General features: G+C 38.4%; 1 protein-coding gene across 4 annotated transcripts in view; it reads right to left on the minus strand.

The window, feature by feature from the left end:
* eogt (EGF domain-specific O-linked N-acetylglucosamine (GlcNAc) transferase) overlaps positions 1-21,606 on the minus strand; it is a 110,736-nt gene that overhangs the window by 39,916 nt on the left and 49,214 nt on the right. Inside the window, exon 18 of one of the 4 annotated variants that reach the window (XR_009826197.1) lies at positions 1,832-1,957. The exons of the other annotated variants lie outside the window; for them this stretch is intronic. The gene's annotated coding sequence lies outside the window, so the exon portion shown is untranslated. Of the gene's footprint in view, positions 1-1,831; positions 1,958-21,606 lie in introns of those variants that run through there. 4 annotated transcript variants of the gene reach the window in all.

Below are 21,606 nucleotides of genomic sequence, written 5' to 3' on the forward strand. Positions count from 1 at the left end.
ATGCAAATATAAGAAAAGGTAAGCTTTTATTTTATTTTTTTGTTAGTTTTTTCTTTGTCTGTAATTGTTTTTTAATCTTCATTATTTGCTTTAAGTTATTCCAGTATGTCTCTACATACATATTATAAATTTTTTTATATATATATAAATTTTGGCCAAAGGGGGTGCATTTCAATTTCTTACACACACTTGTTATTACATATGTTGGCCAGAGGGGGAGCACTTTTAACACCGACACAGTCAATTTGAAAAATCCCTCCTTTTTGGGACCACCCTAATTTTGATAGATTTCACCACCAGGGTTGCAAATAAGATCTCACTTTTTTGTTTTTTTGTAATGTACTTAGCTGCCGTCTCGTTTTATCATATATCGCTGCCTTTGCACGTTGTCAATGTTTACTTTTGTAGGCACATTAAATCCACAAAAAAATCCTGACTTTGGAGCAATGTTCACGGACTCTAGTATTTGGCTCTCTATCAGATCAAATGGTTTTCCGTATTGGGACCATGATTTTGGTCTTAACTTGTTCACCGGTCCTCATATGGAAGGTACTTTTCCTTGTTGATGTCTCAAGAAGTGTATAAATACAAGAACACACACACACACACACACACACACACACACTCACACACTCTTGTATTTATTACCTTCTTGAGACCTGAGAAAAATGCCTACCTCTTTAGGACCACCCTTTCTAGATATATAAAGATTTATATTTACAACATTAATAATATGTACAAACTATGCATATATAAAAAGGTAAGCTTTTATTTTATTTTATTTTTTTGTTTGTAATTGTTTTTTAATCTTCATTATTTACTTCAAGTTATTCCAGTATGTCTCTATAGACATATATATATGTATATATTTTTTAATCAATTTTGGTCAAAGGGGACGCATTTCAATTTCTTACACACACTAATATGTTGGCCAGAGGGGGAGCACTTTTAACACCGACAGTCAATTTGAAAAATCCCTCCTTTTTGGGACCACCCTAATTTTGATAGATTTCACCAACAGGGTTGCAAAGGAGATCTCTATTTTTTGTTTTTTTTTAATGTGCTTAACTGCCGTCTTGTTTTATCATATATTGCTGCCTTTGCACCTTGTCAATGTTTACTTCTGTAGGCACATTAAATCAACAAAAAATCCTGACTTTGAAGCAATGTTCACGGACTCTAGTATTTGGCTCTCTATTAGATCAAATGGTTTTCCGTATTGGGACCATGATTTCGGTCCTAACTTGTTCACTCATATGGAAGGTACTTTTCCTTGTTGATGTCTCAAGAAATGTATAAATACAAGAACACACACACACACACACACACACACACACACATACACACACACTTACACACAAACGCGGCCAAGCAGCTATCTCCAAGGAAGTCTGCTGCACGCTGGTGACTGACATCAGTCAGCTACCAAGAGGGACCCTCGATCACTGGCTGCCTGCTGTTTTCATTACAAAGCCATCACCTCCAGCGCACACACACACACACACACACACACACACACACACACACACACACTCACTCTCTCCCTTGACAGATCCCTCCACCCCCGGCCCCGGTCCTGACTACCCATATTCCTCTCTGTAGAAGATTCCTCTCACACATCCATCCAATGCCGCTCTCCCCTCCAGGCCCCTCTCCGGGCCCATTCCTCCTCGCTCCTCTCCTCATCCACCTTTCATGCTCTGCATCTCACACAGTTAAACACTCCACCCCAGCTCACGTTGTTCGAAGGTGACTGTGATGGACGCCCCCGGGCTTGGCTGCTCCTTCACGGCGGACCCGCGCTGCCGTGCATGCTGGGAGCTTTTCAACAAAGCCTCGACGTGGCACCGTCGCCCACAGTCACGAGCACATCTGGCGGCCAGCGGCGTCACCCAGGTTGACGCAGACTCTAATACCCGCACAGGCGGCAGATGCGAGCGAGGTGATAGATGGAGCGCTGTGGGAAGAGACGCTGCCTGTTCAATTACAATCATTACTATCACTTAGGGAGATTTGTCATGGTCAAAGGGAGTCGGGGCTGTGGAGGAAATCACCTTGAGGCACGGAAGGGGGAGTTTATTCTACTTCTAGTAAGTGGATTATGGCTGCAGTTACACATGAGCTCCTACCACAAGCTGGGATTTTTTTCTTTACACATTTATTCAGGCAAGGAAGCATATTTGGCAACAGATGGTTTTCTGTATCCTTCTTAAATTCAATCCTGTCTCGGAGGTCTGCAGACAATTCCTTCGACTTCATTCTAGGTTTGTGCTCTGCCATGCACCTTACCGTATTTTCCGGACCATAGGGAGCACCGGATTATAAGGCGCACTGCAAATGAGCGGGTCTAGTAAAGTCTATTTTCATACAAAAGGTGCACCGGATTATAGGGCGCATTTTAGGAGTCATATTATTATTATTATTATCTTCCTTGTGGTCCACATAACATGTAATTGTGGTTCTTTGGTCAAAATGATGCATAAAATATGTTTTACAGATCATCTTCAAGCCGCTTTCTGACAGTCTCTTCAAGATGCGCCATTTTGTGGGCGGTCTTATTTATGTGGCTCACCTCCGACAGCGTCTTTTCTCCGTCATCTTTGTTGTAGCGTGCAAGGACGGAGGTGTCAAAAGATGGAGCTAACTGTTTTAATGACATTCAGACTTTACTTAAATCAATAACGGAGCAGCATCTCCTCATCCAAAAGCAACAACACCGGAAAAGTGTCCCGTGAAAAACTGTCCGACCGGAACTCTCTAATAACTAAAGTTCCTTGGGTGAATAAGGTAAACTCACTACACCTGTATGTTTTAGCGCTTTCATGGCGAGTTTACTGACAGATATAAGTAATAACTTTACACTACTTTATATTACAAATGGCAACAGCAGAGGATGAATGTCCCATAACAAGAAGATAGAGAAAAAGAAGAAGCTTATCGAATATCAGTGTGTGAATGTGTGTGTGAATGGGTTAATGTGGAAATACTGTCAAAGCGCTTTGAGTACCTTGAAGGTAGAAAAGCGCTATACAAGTATAACCCATTTATTTATTTATCGAATACAGTGTCGACACGGACTACAAATGCGGACACGCGAAAATTTTCAGGACTTATGCAGATCCCAAATACAGTTCCGCAGGTACCAGAAGATACGAAAAGTTGCTTTTGCATAATATTGCGAAACAAAACGCCAAATAATATGTCTTACCTTATACACACACCATAATAATACTCGTATGTTGAAGCACAGTACAATCCATCAAGCGGTGCGGCTTCATAGCTTGATCATGATCGTGACCATGATCTGGGATGTTGTGTTGTGGTGAAAGTCACTCAAAACAGATGGCTGGTGTCTATAGTGCACAATAAAAGCTAAAAAACTACAAAAACATTTCTGCCGGGCGGGGGCAAAGGCTTACTGAGGAGAGGTTCATTTGCATCCAACAACTCACCCTCTCAAAATTAACCGTTTTGTAGTCCGTGCTTCTTCTTTTTCTTTATCTTCTTAACATCCTCCGCTGTTGCCATTTTCTAATATAAAGTAGTGTAAAGTTCTTACTTATATCTGCCATGAAAACGCTAAAACATACCGGTGTAGTGAGTTTACATTATTCACCCAAGGAACTTTAGTTATTAGAGAGATCCGGTCAGAAGGTTTCTCACGGTACACCTTTCCGGCGGATGAGGATATGCTGCTCCGTTATTGATTTAAGTAAAGTCTGAATGTCATTAAAACAGTTAGCTCCATCTTTTGACAATTCTTCCACTCTCGTCCTTGCACGCTACACCGCTACAACAAAGATGACGGGGAGAAGACGCTGTCGAAGGTGAGCCACGTAAATAAGACCGACCACAAAACGGCGCATCCTGAAGCGACTGTCAGAAAGCGGCTTTAAGATGATCTGTAAAACATAATCTATGCAACATTTTGACCAAAGAACCACCATTACATATTATGTAGACCACAAGGAAGTGTTTTACATTTAGAAAAAAATAATAATAATATGACCCCTTTAATGCGCCCTATAATCCGGTGCGCCTTATATATGAAAAAAGATCAAAAATAGACTATCATCGGCAGTGCGCCTTATAATCCGGTGCGCACTCTTGTCCGGAAAATACGGTATAAGGATCATGCATTTTGGTGTGAGCTTGCACACAATTGTGGATGTCTCTCTGCCTGCAGGGTTTTGCAGTCTGGTTACATCGCAACATCAAAGCGAGGTGGACATACTTTTATTTAGACATGAGGTCAAGCTCAGCTAATTTTTCCATCGACTTCTAAATGCCGCTTAAGTTATTTTAGAAATGCGATTACTAACAACAAAGATGACTAATTCAGTCATAAATATTTATTTACACTGTAACTGTGCTGCTCATTCAGCTGTTACACAAATTTAAATGGCTATTAATATGTTGTCCATTTAAAAGAAAGAAAAGGCAAGTTGCTGAGAAAAAGCTATTAACTTTGTTTATGTATTAAAAAACAGTTAAAATAGCACTAAAAACAAAACACAAAATCTAACTTTGTCATGTCTGTTGATCATGTTTTTGTTTGGCCATGTGCTGTTTGGTTTTTGGACACTTAGTTCCTGCTCTTTCACTCCCTTGTTTTGTCACCATGACGACCGATTAGTTGCACCTGTTTTCACGTTCGGACTCACACACCTGTCATCAATCATGTCACAAGTATTTAAGCCTGTCCTTTTCAATTAGTCTGTCTGCCGACATTACCTCTGTCATTATCATGCCCTGTTTATTCCCTAGTTTATGCTTCGTGCCATGCCACGTAAGTGTTTGTTTTTTCACGTCACAGTAAGTGTAGTTTTTCATGTCCATAGTTTTTGCCTTTGTGCTAGTTTATTATTTTCATAGCCAAGTTTGCTCTCCGCCTTGTGCGCGCCTTTTGTTTGTACCCTTTTGTTTGTTTATTGTTATAGTGTTAAATTAAATCATGTATATACCTTCAAGCCATGACTGGTCTGGTCCGATTGCATTCTGGGAAAACCAGAATGCAAGATAGTCCTCGTCATGACAAACTTCCTCAAAAAGAAAATCATTTTGTGATATTTAAAAAGCTGCATACTGGTATATTGACTATTGATTAACTCTTGGCAGTTTTAGCACTCTAATACAGTGGTCACCAACCACCGGGCCGCGCAAGAAATTAAAAAAATAAATAAATAAAAAAAAAAATATATATATATATATATATATATATATATTTTTTTTTTTTTTAATTAAATCAACATAAAAAACACAATATATACATTATATATCAATATAGATCAATACAGTCTACAGGGATACAGTCTGTAAGCACACATGATTGTATTTCTTTAACGAAAAAAAAAAAGAAAAAAAAAAATATATATATATATATATATATATATATATATATATATATATATATATATATATATATATATATTACCCCCCGGTCCGTGGGACAAATTTTCAAGCGTTGACCAGTCCCCAGCTACAAAAAGGTTGGGGACCGCTGCTCTAATAGACTCAATGTGTAGAATTCTATATTTGAGTAATTCTTATAACGTTGGCTATTTAATGGATTTTATTTTTAATCTTATGACACATCCACAATTGATGCCCGTCTGTCTCTGGGCGTTTGTCATTGTGCTCTTTTTTACGGCATTGCAAATTGACACTGCTTTAAAACGTACTTGAATTGATGTAAACAAAGTTTATCTGGGCTGACTTTGGCTAAAATGTTAGTTAAAGTTAATTTTCACACAACTTTGTCTCACACTTGTTAGCCAGTACTTATTAATGCCTTATTCTGCATGGCCTTTTTATACAACCATCCATATTCTACCGCTTATTAAGAGTCATCCCTCAATAACCTCAGAATTATTGCTTATTAACTAGGGATGTCCGATAATGGCTTTTTGCCGATATCCGATATTCCAATATTGTCCAACTCTTAATTACCGATTCCGATATCAACCAATGCCGATATATACAGTCGTGGAATTAACACATTATTATGCCTAATTTTGTTGTGATGCCCCGCTGGATGCATTAAACAATGTAACAAGGTTTTCCAAAATAAATCAACTCAGGTTATGGAAAAAAATGCCAACATGGCACTGCCATATTTATTATTGAAGTCACAAAGTGTTTTTTTTTTTTTAACATGCCTCAAAACAGCAGCTTGGAATTTGGGACATGCTCTCTCTGAGAGAGCATGAGGAGATTGAGGTGGGCGGGGTTGGGGGGGCGTGGTTTTTGGGGTTTAGGAGGTAGCGGGGGGTGTATATTGTAGCGTCCCGGAAGAGTTAGTGCTGCAAGGGGTTCTGGGTATTTGTTCTGTTGTATTTATGTTGTGTTACGGTGCGGATGTTCTCCCGAAATGTGATTGTCATTCTTGTTTGGTGTGGGTTCACAGTGTGGCGCATATTTGTAACAGTGTTAAAGTTGTTTATACGGCTACCCTCAGTGTGACCTGTATGGATGTTGACCAAGTATGACTTGCATTCACTTCTGTGTGTGAAAAGCCGTAGATATTATGTGATTGGGCCGGCACGCAAAGGCAGTGCCTTTAAGGTTTATGGCGCCCTGTACTTCTCCCTACGTCCGTGTACACAGCGGCGTTTTAAAAAGTCTAAAATTTTACTTTTTGAAACCGATACCGATAATTTCCGACATTACATTTTAAAGCATTTATCGGCCGATAATATTGGCAGTTCGATATTATCGGACATCTCTACTCTTAACCGAGGTTGAGATGCATCCTCCTTCCAGATGTCCCACATCATGCCTCCGCTTTAAATGCTCACGTATCACAGATGTACTGCCATATAAACAAGGTCCGCTTTGCAAAATACACATTTACATTCTACATGTTATTACTGGGGATGTTTTTGCGAGTGGCCCAAAAAAACACGAGTGATGACATCACGACTTTTGTCGACAAATATATAAATATATACACTACCGTTCAAAAGTTTGGGGTCACCCAAACAATTTTGTGGAATAGCCTTCATTTCTAAGAACAAGAATAGACTGTCGAGTTTCAGATGAAAGTTATCTTTTTCTAGCCATTTTGAGCGTTTAATTGACCCACCAAATGTGATGCTCCAGAAACTCAATCTGCTCAAAGGAAAGTCAGTTTTGTAGCTTCTGTAAGGAGCTAAACTGTTTTCAGATGTGTGAACATGATTGCACAAGGGTTTTCTAATCATCAATTAGCCTTCTGAGCCAATGAGCAAACACATTGTACCATTAGAACACTGGAGTGATAGTTGCTGGAAATGGGCCTCTATACACCTATGTAGATATTGAACCAAAAACCAGACATTTGCAGCTAGAATAGTCATTTACCACATTAGCAATGTATAGAGTGTATTTCTTTAAAGTTAAGACTAGTTTAAAGTTATCTTCATTGAAAAGTACAGTGCTTTTCCTTCAAAAATAAGGACATTTCAATGTGACCCCAAACTTTTGAACGGTAGTGTATATATATATATATATATATATATATATATATATATTAAATATACATTTTATTGTCGACAAATCGTTGCAGCCCTAATGTACATAATAACACCAACGTACAACATGAACATAAAAGCAGCTTTTTTTATGCAGAGTCTGAATTAGGGTTGTACGGTATACCGGTACTAGTATAGTACCGCGATACTAATGAATCATATTCGGTACTATACCGCCTCTAAAAAGTACCGGTCCCCCACCACCCCGCCCCTCCGTCATCGTCACGTCATAACATTGCTGGTTTTACGAGCAGAGGAGCATGTTCGGCAGCGCACAATCATGGAGTACTTACAAGCAGACACAGTGTGTAGACAGAAAAGGCAGAATGAATGATAAAGGTGAAGTTATAACACTAAAACGCCCTCAGGAAGAGGTGCTAGCGGCTAAAGTCCATCCGCAGTCTGCAGTGTTGTAGCTACTTCTAAATCACTAATCCTCGTCTCCATGGCGACAAAAAGTACGTTTCTTACAAGTATCATTCCTGCAGGACGAGGAATAGCTAAACATGCTTCACTACACACCGTAACTCACCGGCGTCAAAATGTAAACAAATTCCATTGGTGGATCCACTGTAATGGTACCAAGTACAGGAGCGTATATAGTCGATACTACTATGATTACATCGATATTTTTTAACATCACAAAATCTTTTTTTGTTTTTTTCAAAATGTATATTATGTTTAAGAACTCACGAAATATGAAGACTTTGAATATGACCAATGTCTGATCCTGTAACTACTTGGTATCGGATTGATACCCAAAATTGTGGTATCATCCAAAACTAATGTAATGTATCCAAACAACAGAAGAATAAGTGATTATTACATAAGTGTATATCAAATATGTTGAAACGGAAAATAACCAGATGTTAATAGTAAATGAACAAGTGGATTATTAATTCATTTTTACAGTTTGTCCTTTATAATGTTGACAAAATAATAGGATGGAAAATGACACAATATGTTACTGCATATGTCAGCAGCTAAATTAGGAGCCTTTTTTTTTTGCTTACTTACTACTAAAAGACAAGTTGTCTAGTATGATCACTATTTTATTTAAGGACCAAATTGCAATAAGAAACATATGTTTAATGTACCGTAAGATTTTTTGTTAAAATAAAGCCAATAATGCCATTTTTTGTGGTCCCCTTTATTTAGAAAAGTATCACAAAGTATCAAAATACATTTTGGTACCAGTACCGGTATTGGGACAACACTAGTCTGAATTGTGTGCTGGTGTACCTAATGTTGTGACCGGGTGAATCTATATAATATTTATGACGGTTTTTTTCCGACCGTGTCTGGAAGAAAAAAACAGCAAGATATATATTCAAACAGTGAACATTTTCAAAAGAGACATTATAATACTTTTCGAGGTGTGGGGGGTAGTTTAATTTGCAATCTCAGAATGCCTCCAGAATTGAACATCTTGCAGCCAGACTAAAAAAACACAGGTTATAAAAGTGACTTTGGAACAAAATTTACACCAAAGCATATCCAATACACAAGTCGAAGGTCCCCTATAACAGTGGTCCCCAACCTTTTTGTAGCTGCGGACCGGTCAACGTTTGAAAATTTGTCCCACGGACCGGGAGTGGGGGGTGGGTGTTTTTTTTCCTTTTTTTTTTTTTTCATAAAGAAATACAATCATGTGTGCTTACGGACTGTATCCCTGCAGACTGTATTGATCTATATTGATATATAATCTATATATTGTGTTTTTTATGTTGATTTAATAAAAAAATAATAATAATAAATAAAACATTTTTTAATTATTATTATTTTTTTAATTTCTTGTGCGGCCCGGTACCAATCGGTCGGTGGTTGGGGACCACTGCCCTATAACACACCCCTATTATGCTCACTTTCTACACTGTCATTGTAATATACAACATTTGATATTATTGGTGCCGTAAAAATAATCAATTCATCTCTAAATCACGATTATTTTTCGTAACGATTCTGCAATTTTCAAGTCGAATTTCAGAACGATTTTTTTTTAGCTCATCATACGTATGTCATACATCAGCAAATGGGTGCTTTTTTTAACCTTTAAAGTTCAAAGTTAAAGTACCACTGATAGTCACACACACACACTAGGTGTGGTGAAATTACCCTCTGCATTTGACCCATCCCCTTGTTCCACCCCCTGGGAGGTGAGGGGAGCAGTGAGCAGCAGTGGTGGCCGCGCTCGGGAATCATTTTGGTGATTTTACCTGTTTAAAAAAAAAATGGAGAATATATTTTGCATACCAAATGATATAATGTGAGAATCAGTGTGAATAGTGAATTGTGTTCCTTATGCCAGCTGTGTGTGCTAATGGGGCGGTGTAGCTCGGTTGGTAGAGCGGCCGTGCCAGAAACTTGAGGGTTCCAGGTTCGATCCCCGCTTCCGCCATCCTAGTCACCACCGTTGTGTCCTTGGGCAAGACACTTTACCCACCTGCTCCCAGTGCCATCCACACTGGTTTTAATGTAACTTAGATTTTGGGTTTCACTATGTAAAGCGCTTTGAGTCACTAGAGAAAAAGCGCTATATAAATATAATTCACTTCACTAGTAGTCAGTGCAGGTTGCTTACAGCACGTGGCAAGGACTACTGGATCGCTACTCTTCCTCGCCCTCGTTATTCTTTCCAACAAACCCAGTAAGAAATATTGCATGTCCTTATGTTCTAGTTTTTTGCCTCCTGTTGACATCCTTGCTGTGTTGACTCTTTTCGTATTTGCTTTGTTTATGGACAGTTCTACTAGCCACTGAGCTACTACACCTTTTGTTAGCATTTTTTTCCTAGTTTTTTGCTGCACTTTTTTTTTTTTTTTTTACTCCTACCCTGTGGAATACTCTTTTGTGGATACCCTGACTTTATGGAACTTATTAAAGACGTTTGTGTTTTGCGAGCAACTCGGCCTCGCATCTTGGGTTCCGGTATAAAATGGATGGATGGATATAAAGGTATTCTGTCTCTAGTGTAAAAAATGTACTAGAAAAATCCAAAGGTGAAGAGACACTACAAATAGTTCCCTTTGGTTCTCTTCAGCAGTGAGCATTTCTAGTTTCTAGAAGAAAAATGATAAATGTTGGCAGTGTACTTACATAAATGGCTCCTGTCAGTTGATGTCAGAGTGCACTAAAGGTAGCATCCTTGAAGTGGCACCAAGTCAAGCATTTCTACTTTGTGTGGATTACGTCACTCTGAGGATACTTTGAAAAATATTGAAGAGGACTTGCTCTACAACAGAGGTTCTCAAACCCCTTGGCTCGCCAAGTATCACCATAATGACCAACATTAAAATACAGTAGCATAGTAGGCCTAAAAAAAAAAAAAAGGCCCAAAAACAAGGGCTCAGAAAATCTGCAGAGACTCCTCCCACCCCCACCAAGGACTGTTTTCACTGCTGGACTCTAGAAAGAGGTTCCGCAGCCTCCGAAGCAGAACCTCCAGGTTCTGTAACAGCTTCTTCCCTCAGGCCGTAAGACTCTTGAACGCATCATAATAATCCCCTCAATTCCCCCCAAAAATGGATTAACTCACTGGAATATAAAGACAATATAACATACATCCATAAACGTGTAAGCATATGCAAAAGTGCAATATATTTATCTGTACAGTAATCTATTTATTTATATCTGCACCTTATTGCTTTTTTATCCTTCACTACCATGAGCTAATGCAACAAAATGTTGTTCTTATCTGTACTGTAAAAATTTGAATGACAATAAAAAGGAAGTCGAAGTCTAAGTCTAAATATGCATTTAAAAGCAAGGCAGAGGTTTTATTTAACAGGTACACTACCGTTCAAAAGTTTGGGGTCACCCAAACAATTTTGTTGAATAGCCTTCATTTCTAAGAACAAGAATAGACTGTCGAGTTTCAGATGAAAGTTCTCTTTTTCTGGCCATTTTGAGCGTTTAATTGACCCCACAAATGTGATGCTCCAGAAACTCAATCTGCTCAAAGGAAGGTCAGTTTTGTAGCTTCTGTAACGAGCTAAACTGTTTTCAGATGTGTGAACATGATTGCACAAGGGTTTTCTAATCATCAATTAGCCTTCTGAGCCAATGAGCAAACACATTGTACCATTAGAACACTGGAGTGATAGTTGTTGGAAATGGGCCTCTATACACCTATGTAGATATTGCACCAAAAACCAGACATTTGCAGCTAGAATAGTCATTTACCACATTAGCAATGTATAGAGTGTATTTCTTTAAAGTTGAGACTAGTTTAAAGTTATCTTCATTGAAAAGTACAGTGCTTTTCCTTCAAAAATAAGGACATTTCAATGTGACCCCAAACTTTTGAACGGTAGTGTATATTCAATATTTGCGGAAACTTACAGCACACACAATTTGAACAGTCAGGGCTCGAATTTAACCGCGGCAACTGCCCTTGACTTTTTTTGGACAATTGTAACGTAATTGTTTCGTCGAATAAATTGATATTTACACCCCAACTTGTTTCTTTCACTTTCAACTAGGGATGTCCGATAATGGCTTTTTGCCGATATCCGATATTCTGATATTGTCCAACTCTTTAATTACTGATACCGATATCAACCGATACCGATATCAACCGATATATGCAGTCGTGGAATTAACACATTATTATGCCTAATTTGGACAACCAGGTATGGTGAAGATAAGGTACTTTTTAAAAAAAATAGTAAAATAAGATAAATAAATTAAAAACATTTTCTTGAATAAAAAAGAAAGTACAACAATATAAAAACAGTTACATAGAAACTAGTAATGAATGAAAATTAGTAAAATTAACTGTTAAAGGTTAGTACTATTAGTGGACCAGCAGCACGCACAATCATGTGTGCTTACGGACTGTATCCCTTGCAGACTGTATTGATATATATTGATATACAATGTAGGAACCAGAATATTAATAACAGAAAGAAACAACCCTTTTGTGTGAATGAGTGTAAATGGGGGAGGGAGGTTTTTTGGGTTGGTGCACTAATTGTAAGTGTATCTTGTGTTTTTTATGTTGATTTAATAAAAAAATAAATAAAAAAAATAAAAAACGATACCGATAATAAAAAAAACGATACTGATCATTTCCGATATTACATTTTAACGCATATATCGGCCGATAATATCGGCCTGCCGATATTATCGGCCGATATATGCTACTTTCAACTGTTTAAGACAGGGGTATCAAACAAAATTTTAGCTCAGGGGCCGCATGGAGGAAAATCTGTGCACACGCGGGCCGGACTATTGAAATCATGGCATTAAAACTAAAAACAATAAAGACAACTAAAGATTGTTTTCTTTGTCTTACTTTGGCCAAAAATAGAACAAACACATTCGGAAAATATTACAATAAAAATATAGAAAAAAATACCGGCAGCGGTAAAGTTTAGATCCATGAAGGAAAGGAGAAAGTGAATGAATGTTTATAATTGAATACATTTACATATGCATAATATATATATATATATATATATATATATATATATATATATATATATATATATATATATATATATATATATATATATATATATATATATATATATATATATATATATATATATATATATATATATATATATATATATATATATATATATATATGTATATATATATATATATATATATATATATATATATTAAGGGTCTGGGAAAAAATCGATTTGAATTCGAATCGCGATTCTCTTGTTGTGCGATTCAGAATCGATTCTCATTTTTTAAAAATCTATTTTTTTTTTTTAAATTTAATTAATCAATCCAACAAAACAATACACAGCAATACCATGACAATGGAATCCAATTCCAAAACCAAACCCGACCCAGCAACACTCAGAACTGCAATAAACAGAGCAATTGAGAGGAGACACAAACACGACACAGAACAAACCAAAAGTGCCTGGAAAGAAAATAATGTTTGCCTTGGTGCCCTAAAATATGAGCCCTACTTTAAGGTAACACTTGCCTTGACCTTAAAAAGTAAAAATTTGAGGCCTGAACACACGAGAAAGAGCCATCAATCTGTCAATCCTTTCCGTGTCCGGGCCAGGTAAGGTTCCCCATGTTGAGTCAAATTAAGCCGCAGGCTCCACTCCTGGTGGTGCCCTTCCGTCAATTCCTTTAAGTTTCAGCTTGTGTTGGAAAATGTAAATAAGTGAATCTTTGGCATACCAATAAGTGTAGCCTGTGTACACATACCACAGTTTGAGAAACACTGCTCTTCAAGACTGACTTAATTCCATTGCAAGAACTCTCAATAAAACACATAACCGTCTGTTATACCAAAAAAGAATGATGTGGTCATTACTGCTGAGCTTTGACCTTTTTCTTCCCCCAGGGTCACAACCTCTGGTCTAATTGTGGCTTTTTTTGGGGCCGAGCTGGAAAACCTATCCGTGCCGCACAAATCATTGATTTCATATCGCGTGTTTGACTATTAGTGCCATGCCCGCGCCCGCGGACGTCCTGTTGTCTGCCGCTGCCGAGCGAGGCCAGGTCACGTGCTACCACTCAACACGCTGGAGAGGAGAAGCACTTTTTGGGGGTAGGGGCCGAGGGGTGCGGTCATTAACAACAGTGACCACGTCTCCATCCTTCATACAAGAATGGCTCTCCTCTTTTTATTTATTCCCTCCATCTCCTCTCTGTCAGGACAGGATGTAACCATCCATCAACGCCAGTGTGCTCACGCCAGTGTGTGAGTGGCGCTGAGCTCTAATCTGCGGCGTTGCTGTCCCCCTCACCGGCATGCTTATTCATCATATCCCCCACGACACTTTTTTACAAGCACATACCATCACTTGTGCACTCCCAAACACGCACGGTGGGAACAGATTGTGCGGAGATCATCCATGTCACAAATGCCTCTTGCAAGTATGATTTGTGTCTCTCCGGCTCATTTCTCTCACCTCCCGCGCCCTTTTCCTCCTCCCTGCTGCCGCTGCCGCGCTGGGCCGTGTCCTCATGTACGAGCACAGATGCACACAATGCATGTCCACTCATTCCCAGGCAGTCATCCTGAAAGCCCTCACTTGGGGTCGTGAATAAGGAGGCTGGCTAGACATGGAGCACCCAAAGGCTCTTTGAGGACACAGTCTATTGCTGGGGTATGTGACAAGAAGCTGTACCCAGAGGTACATTTTTTAAAGAAAGTTCTCTAAAAAGTACAATATTGGTCTTTAAAAGGCCAGAAGTATATTTTTCTACCACCAAAAAGGGTACAAAGTGATAAAAAGTACACATTTGTACCATTTCAACTAGAGATGTCCGAAAATGGCTTTTTTGCCGATATCCGATATTCCGATATTGTCCAACTCTTAATTACCGGAACCGATATCAACCGATACCGATATATACAGTCGTGGAATTAACACATTATTATGCCTAATTTTGTTGTGATGCCCCGCTGGATGCATTAAACAATGTAACAAGGTTTTCCAAAATAAATCAACTCAAGTTATGGAAAAAAATGCCAACATGGCGCTGCCATATTTATTATTGAAGTCACAAAGTGCATTATTTTTTTTAACATGCCTCAAAACAGCAGCTTGGAATTTGGGACATGAGGAGGTTGAGGTAGGCGGGGTTGAGGTGGGGTTTGTATATTGTAGCGTCCCGGAAGAGTTAGTGCTGCAAGGGGTTCTGGGTATTTGTGCTGTTGTGTTTATGTTGTGTTACGGTGCGGATGTTCTCCCGAAATGTCTTTGTCATTCTTGTTTGGTGTGGGTTCGCAGTGTGGCGCATATTTGTAACAGTGTTAAAGTTGTTTATACAGTCACCCTCAGTGTGACCTGTACGGCTGTTGACCAAGTATGCGTTGCATTCACTTGTGTGTGTGTGAAAAGCCGTAGATATTATGTGATTGGGCCGGCACGCAAAGGCAGTGCCTTTAAGGTTTATTGCCGCTCTGTACCTCTCCCTACGTCCGTGTACCACTCCGTACAGCTGCGTTTTAAAAAGTCATAAATTTTACTTTTTGAAACCGATACCGATAATTTCCGATATTACATTTTAAAGCATTTATCGGCCGATAATATCGGCAGTCCGATATTATCGGACATCTCTAGAAATTATATATTAACTAGATCAGGGGTGTCCAAACATTTTGACTGGGGGGGCCGCATTGGGCTTAAAAATTTGGCCAGGGGCCGAAAAGCAACTGCATGCAAAGTAACCATATATATATATATATATATATATATATATATATATATATATATATATATATATATATATATATATATATATATATATATATATATATATATATGTAATCAATCAGAAAAATCAAGCAGCTCGATGTCAAAAATGGATAAGTGTGGAGAGAGTGTTTTGCATTTTTCCCACCATGCCTTGCAATGGATTTAAATGGGTGTAATTTCGAATTTGTTAATGTAATGGGACATTTTTTTAATAACATCCACAAAGTTCAGACAGCAGGTTGGGTTATGTGTGATTATGTGTGTTGACTTTTTGTGCTGGTTGATTTTTTTTCTCTGCACCATGACTAGGAAAGGTTGCTTGGATTGGGGTCAAAGCAGTAAATGCTGTGTTGGTAGTATCTAGAATGTTCACATCATGGTCACTGTCCTAAGTTTCTTACTTTATCCACAAGACGACGACAGATTGCTACCTGTTAGACAACTGGATATTTAAATTTGATATAAAAACAGCTTGCACGGCGAGGTTGGCTAACCATTGAATTCCTGCCGTCGTCTGCCTCGCGGGCTAAATTGAAGATGGCGGCGGGCCAAATCGGGCTGTGGTTTGGAGTTTTAAAACTAACAGCTGTTTGCTTTGTCACCTATTTAAAAAGTTTAGCACAGTGATTCTCATTATACTGTGGTTTACTTTGAGTCGGGCTCTATCTATTGGTACGCCAAAAAATCAATTAAATATTCAAACACAGTGTTACTGTTCAAACTGTGTGGGATGTTACATTGGCCAAAATAATTAGATATACTAGTTAAATAAAACCTGTGCCGTGTTTTTAATTAATATTTAGGCCTGCTACAATACTGTATTTTAATGTTGGTAATTATAGTGGTACTTGGGGAGCCAAGTGTTTTTTGAGGTGGTACTAAAAGTTTGCAGACCACTGGTTTGGCATATATATGTACATGTAATTGCTTTTGGCACATTTAATATGCAATTCAGGTTATGTCTACACTAAGCCGGATAACCCCTTAAACAAATAATTATTTAGCCTGAGCCCCGTTTTGGCCACACTAATTCCTCGTTTAAGGTTCCCCTCCTTGGATACTTTTTTACACGGGTAAGTGCGCCGTCTATTTCTTGAATCTCCGGCTCTTAGCTTTGTATGGACTCATCCATCGTTTACAAACTGAGTTCGGAGAGGAAGTGACGCCAGAAAGACCGTGGCTCAAACAGGAAGTGACGTCAGAAAGAACGTGCTACTGCCAGCTTCATAATAAAGCGGTTTCATAACTCGGAGCTAACCACTGGAAATATTGAGGCGAGTCATCCAGACATGCCCGTGTTTCTCCTTCCGTCTGTACAGATGCTTGTGGAAATCACACATGGATACCTTAAGAGAAGAAAACGCGCGATTGCAGCTATTTCGAATACAACAAATCTCAGACGGCAAGAGAACTTTCGAATGTCCAGGTCAGCTGTGATTCTACTTACCAAAAAACTTCATTTGTCGAAGGAGTGACAAAGAGAATGCAGGCTCCAGTGGATGTGATAAAAAAAAGTAGCGTGTGCTTTGTATTACCTGGTCGTCGAGGGAAAACTACGGAAAACGGCGAACGCTTTTGGACTGGCAAAGCAGACTGTATCAGTTATTGTCCGCCATGTATGTCGCGGACTCAACGTCTAGGTCCAGAGTATATAAAGTCACCAAAAACGAATGGACAATGAAGGTGAAGGCAAAAGAGTGACGAGTGTCCTGACCAGATATCTAGATCCCTAGATTGATTGATGTAAAATGTTCTTTATCACATTGTTTACTTCCAAACGTCCATTAAAGATTTGATTAATTTATGATGTCTCAGGCATACTTGCCAAACCTCCCGTTTTTAGCGGGAGACTCCCGGTATTCAGCGCCTCTCCCGATAACCTCCCGGCAGAAATTTTCTCCCGACAAACTCCCGGTATTCAGCCGGAGCTGGAGGCCACGCCCCCTCCAGCTCAATGCGGACCTGAGTGGAGACAGCCTGTTCTCACGTCCGCTTTCCCACAATATAAACAGCTTGCCTGCCCAATGACGGCATAACTGTAGAATGATCGAGGGCGAGTTCTTGGTTTCTTATGTGGGTTTATTGTTAGGCAGTTTCATTAACGTCCTCCCAGCGCGGTAACAACACACAACAACAGCAGTCACGTTTAGTCTACCGTAAAGCAGTTTGTCTGCCGTAAACAGCAATGTTGTGACACTCTTAAACAGGACAATACTGCCATCTACTGGATAGCCTCCAGAACACTGAAATTCAAGTATTTCTTTTATTTATATGTATAATAAAAAAAAAAAAAAAATATATATATATATATATATATATATATATATATATATATATATATATATATATATATATATATATATATATATATAGCTAGAATTCACTGAAAGTCAAGTATTTCATACATATATATATATATATATATATATATATATATATATATATATATATATATATATATATATATATATATATATATATATATATATATATATATATATATATATATATATGTATGAAATACTTGAGTTGGTGGATTCTAGTTTAAATATATTCCCCTCTTAACCACGCCTCCGCCCCACCCCCAACCACGCCCCACACCCACCCCTGACCCCCCACCTCCCGGTATCGGAGGTCTCAAGGTTGGCAAGTATGGTCTCAGGTGTGATTCACTACAATAGGGCCCCACAGCACACTGGATTCCAGTTAATTGAAATACCACAACACTGGATATTGTTCAGATAAATTACATTTAAGAACTTGCACACAAAGCAACACTGGAGGTAACTATGACATGCGCATTTTCCGCGCATGCGTACTAGGTCGCGCTGCGCTGGCGGACGGACGGGGACGGGGTCTTAAACGACCATTGTGTGTGTGTGGACAAGGATAAGGTTAGGTGGGGTTTACCCTGGATAACCTTAGCCGGCTTAGTGTAGAAGGGGCCTCTGTCACCCCCCTGCAATCTTTCATTTGAACCAAGCATAGTACTCTTTTAGGTACAAGGTGCTACCTTGATTTTTGGGAGTGTATTGAGGAGAGATACGGATGAGATGACTGTACTGTAGGATCGTGGGGTTAAAAACGGTTTGCCCAGAAAGTGTGTTGGAGAATAGGCCATAAGCGCGTAAAAGGAGCCACATATAGGAGACCCCATACAGGTGTGTGTGTGTGTGTGTGTGTGTGTGTGTGTGTGTGTGTGTGTGTGTGTGTGTGTGCATAGGCGCCGTGGGTGCTTCGGGGCCAAGCACCCACGGACAATGCCGAGCATCCACGTAGGATTGATGGCAACCTCCTATCTTTAAAATATTTTGTGAATAATCAATCTTGTTGTTGTTAACTCTGTGGAGAATTTGGTCTGATTTATATAATAATTAAGTCACAAATCATATAGACTATAATTAACAAAGCCTAACTAAGATTACATTGTGCCCTACAATAAACAAACGGACTCAATCATTGTGACTTTGAACACACTACACATGAGCGAATGAAATGCATACTTACTCAACAGCCATACATGTCACACTAAGGGTGGCAGTATGAACAATGCCAACACTGTCATAAACATGTGCCATACAGTGAAACCCCACTAAACAACAACGACAAACACATTTTGGAAGAATATTTGCACGGCAACACAACAGCAACACTACAGAACAAATTCCCAGAATTCCCTGCAGCACCAACTCTTCCGGGACGCTACAATATAAACAAACGCCATTGGTGGATCTACACCCAACATCCACTGTAATGATACCACGTACAATAGCGTATCTAGTCGATACTACTATGATTACATCGATATTTTTTAACATCACAAAATCTTCTTTCGTTTTTTAAAATTTATATTATGTTTATAAACCCAGGAAATACAGTATGTCCCTAGACACATGAGGACTTTGAATACTGTAACTACTTGGTATCGGATTGATACCCAAATTTGTGGTATCATCCAAAACTAATGTAAAGTATCAAACAACAGAAGAATAAGTGATTATTACATTTTAACAGAAGTGTAGATAGAACATGTTGAAACAGAAAATAAGCAGATATTAACAGTAAATGAACAAGTAGATTAATAATTCATTTTCTACCACTTGTCCTTAATAATTTTGACACAATAACAGAATGATAAATGACACAATATGTTACTGCAGGGGTGCCCAAAGTGCGGCCCGGGGGCCATTGGTGGCCCGCAGCTAATTGTTTACCGGCCCGCCACAAATTCTGGAAATGCTATTGCAAAAATTAAAAAAACATAAAAAAAAAGTGGAATGAGGTGAAATCTTAACTAGAAAAAGTTGCAATGTTGACACAAAGCTGCCATGCAGGCTGTTTTTTTTCTTTTGTCTATCTTTATTTTTATTTTTTTGCCATTGCTCAAAAAAAAAAATTAATAATCAATGTTATAATGAATTATTGACCTATTAAAGGCTCCAATTATTTCAAATATTTCACTTTAAAATGTTTTATGTGGAAAATATTGCACAAAATATTGTGTGGTTGCCATACAAAAACATCAACATGTTCTTTGACAAAAGAGCATAAAACAAACAAAATAATAGTTCAAACGTAAAATCGACAGATATATCTGAAGTTGATCTCGTAACTTAAGTGTTGAAAGTAAAAAAAACAAAAACATAAAAATGTATCACTTTATGAATGGGGCACCTTTTGGATCCCAAATATATTTAATGGGATTTTATTTTTATTTTCACTGTGATTACTCAAAAATAATAATGAATTAAAATCAATGGTGTCCTGCATTATTCACATCAAACATTGCTTTCTGAATGTTTTGGGCAGTGGGGGAAATACTGCATATTTCAGTTTTATTATAAAAAAAACAAAGTTGTCTTTGACAGAAAAGGCATAAAGCCTTTTTGGTGTTTTTTTAACTTTATACCAACCTAAAGTTGATATACTGTAGAGATTTACTGTAAGCGTTAAATAAAAATAAATAAATAACAATTTGACTCGTTTTTAACATTTTAATGACTTAGACCCTTTATGGTCCCCGGGAGCCCTAAAGGTAAAACAAACACACAAAAAAAATCCATATATTTTGTTATAGTTTGAAAATAAAAATATCAAAATGGCCCCCGCATGCTTTAATTTTTCTGTGTTTGGCCCTCATTGGAAAAAGTTTGGACACCCCTGTGTTACTGCATACGTCAGCAGCTAAATTAGGAGCCTTTGTTTGTTTACTTACTAATAAAAGACAAGTTGTCTTGTATGTTCACTATTTTATTTAAGGACAAACTTGCAATAAAAAAACATATGTTTCATGTACCGTAAGATTTTTTTGTTAAAATAAAGCCAATAATGAAATTTTTTGTGGTCCCCTTTATTTAGAAAAGTACCGGTACCGGGACCAAAATATTGGTATCGGGACAACACTAATACACACACACCGAGCACCCACTGGCAGAAATGTAGATCTGTGTGTGTGTGTGTGTGTGTGTGTGTGTATGTGTGTGTGTGTTTGACAGGGTTAAGAAGAGTAATCTCCCCAGGATTAAGAGTGCTGCTCCCGTGTTAATGTGACTGTCAATGAGAATTAGGTCCCCAGACCGATCCTCTCCCCCTCAACAGCCCTACTAATGACAATGCTCTCTGTGCAGTGTTAGGGCAGACAATGGAGAGAATAATTACACACTCTCAATACTGTACACATTGTGAGCAGCAGGACAGCAGAGATAGAAAGAAGGCTCACAATTAAACAGAGATTACTGCGCACATTGAGAGAGGGATGGAGGGAGGGAGAGAGAGAGAGAGAGAGAGAGAGAGTTCGTCCAATAGAATGTGACTTTACATTCTTCAACACGCCTTCATTCCAACAGTCTCTCAGCTACCTAATCATCATCATCTTCAGTAGCGATCCATGCAGAATAGCAGAGCGCCGA

The sequence above is a fragment of the Entelurus aequoreus genome, linkage group LG01 (genome assembly GCF_033978785.1).
Source record: "Entelurus aequoreus isolate RoL-2023_Sb linkage group LG01, RoL_Eaeq_v1.1, whole genome shotgun sequence".
Lineage (NCBI taxonomy): Eukaryota > Metazoa > Chordata > Actinopteri > Syngnathiformes > Syngnathidae > Entelurus > Entelurus aequoreus.